The sequence below is a fragment of the Nicotiana tomentosiformis genome, chromosome 3, assembly GCF_000390325.3.
Source record: "Nicotiana tomentosiformis chromosome 3, ASM39032v3, whole genome shotgun sequence".
Lineage (NCBI taxonomy): Eukaryota > Viridiplantae > Streptophyta > Magnoliopsida > Solanales > Solanaceae > Nicotiana > Nicotiana tomentosiformis.
The window spans coordinates 98,268,795-98,271,235 of record NC_090814.1 but is presented as its reverse complement, the minus strand read 5'-3'; positions in this window follow the sequence as shown (position 1 = coordinate 98,271,235).

The following is a 2,441-nucleotide window of genomic DNA, read 5'->3' as shown; positions in this document are numbered from 1 at the left end:
AGTCTCTAATGATAGAGAATGGGTTGATCTGCGGCCGAAGAGGGAAATCTGCGGTCCGCACAATTTGACTTGCGGCCATAGATTCCTTCTTCACTGAGTTTCCGCAATTCCACATCTTCGGACCGCACAGATTCAAGTGAAGCCGTAGATTTCAAAAGTTACGAAGAGACCATTTTTCTCTACTTAGGGTATTTCAATTTCTTGCACAACTAGTCATGGAAATATGGTAAAAACATGAAATTATGCTAACCCCAAAACCATTAGAGCATGTATTAAGTATACCCAGTCCAGATCTACCCCACATGGATACATAGTTGAACTATAATAACAGATGGCCTAAAGAGAACTAAAAATCTAAAAATTAAACTAAAACAAAAATTTAAAATCAGATTGAAGCATACCAAATAGAGTTAGTGTAATGAGTGAATAATCAAGGTGGTGGTGTGTCAGGACAATTAGAAATCTCCAAGAAAATCAACAAAGCAACAATGTTTTGTTCAGAGAGGAAAAAGTGTACAATGAGCCCTATTCTTCTATTTATATCAACCATTTTGAGAAGGGAAAAGAGGCGAGTGCGGCCGTACATGAAATTCTCAGAACCTAATTTGCGGTCCACACATTTTCAAGTGCGATCACAGATCGACCTCCGCACTGACAAGCTCAAACTTTTGAGAGTCGGTATTTTGACACTTTTTGAATATTTCAAATGTGCGGTCCGCAAGAGAAATGTGCGGCCGCAATGCTCTTCTGCCGTGGCATGTAGAAATGTGCGCTCCGCACAATCTTGAACACTTAGCCATATTTTTGCCCACTTTTCTTGTAAGTCACACTCATCCCTGTAGCTTCAAATCAAGTTAGAACACAAATAACACCTAACTACAAAAGAAAAATAAAAAGAGAAAGAACATGTGTTGCCTCCCAAGAAGCGCCTGATTTAACGTCACGGCACGACGCAAAATACCCTCAAGTGAAGTGAATGACTGCCACCATATGGCTATCTCCAACCTTGACCAAGTAGTACTTCCCCCAGTGACCATTGACTTGGAATACTTTATTGTTTTTGTTCTTCAAGTCTAATGCACCAAAAGGTGTCACACCAACAATTTCAAAAGGACCACTCCACTTGGATTTTAGCTTCCCGGGAAACATCCTCAACCTTGAGTTAAACAACAATACAAGATCGCCCACCTTGAACTCTTTGTTCCAAATGTATTTATCATGAAGATATTTCTTCTTTTCTTTGTACAAGGATGAACTCGCATAAGCATGGTACTAGAACTCATCCAATTCATTCAAATGTGTAACCCTCAAGTTAGCGGCTACATCCCAATCAAGATTCAACTTCTTTAGAGCCCACATTGCTTTGTGTTCTAGTTCCACCGGAAAATGACAAGCTTTTCCGAACACCAACCGGTATGGCGACATTCCTATAGGTGTTATGTAAGTCTTACGATAAGCCCATAAAGCATCATCAAGCTTCTTGGACCAATCCGTCCGATTAGCATTCACCATTTTAGACAAGATACTCTTTATCTTCCGGTTGGAGACTTCCACTTTCCCACTAGCTTGTGGGTGATAGGGAGTCATAACTTTGTGAGTAATACCATACTTGCTAAGTAAAGTGTCAAAAACCTTGTTGCAAAACTGTGACCCCCATTACTTATAATTGCACGTGGCATACCAAACCTTGTGAAAATATTCTTCTTCAAGAAAGACACTGCACTTCTCGCCTCATTGTTGGGTAAAACGATGACCTTAACCCATTTGGACACATAATCCACTACGACCAAGATGTAGGTGTTTCCAAAATAACTCACAAAAGGGCCCATGAAGTCAATGCCCAACACATCGAAAATATCAATCTCCAAAATAGTGGTGAGAGGCATTTCATTTTTCTTTGAGATTCCACCAGCCCGTTGACATCCATCACATCTTTTCACTAACTCACTAGCATCCTTGTAAAGAGTAGGACAATAGAAACCGCAACTAAGCACTTTGACCGCCGTTCTTGCACCACCATGATGACCACCATATAGCGAAGAATGACAAGCCCCAAAAATATCACCTTGCTATTCTTATAGTACACATCTCCTAATCACCCCATCCTTACAAATCAAGCAAAGGTATTGTTCATCCCAATAACAATCTTGACAATCGCTTTTGAGCTTATTCCTTTGGCTTGAAGATAACTCATCTGGGATGATTCCACACACAAGAAAATTTTCTAAGTCAGCGAACCATGACACCTCTTTCATTGAGATTGCTAAAAGCTGCTCATCGGGGAAGGAGTCATTTATTTCAAAGCCATCATGCAGTATCCCCTTCTCTTCCAAACGAGATAAGTGGTTCGCCACTTGGTTTTCACTACCTTTCATATCTTGGATGTCAATATCAAATTCTTGTAACAAGAGCACCCATCTCATCTACCGAGATTTGGAGTC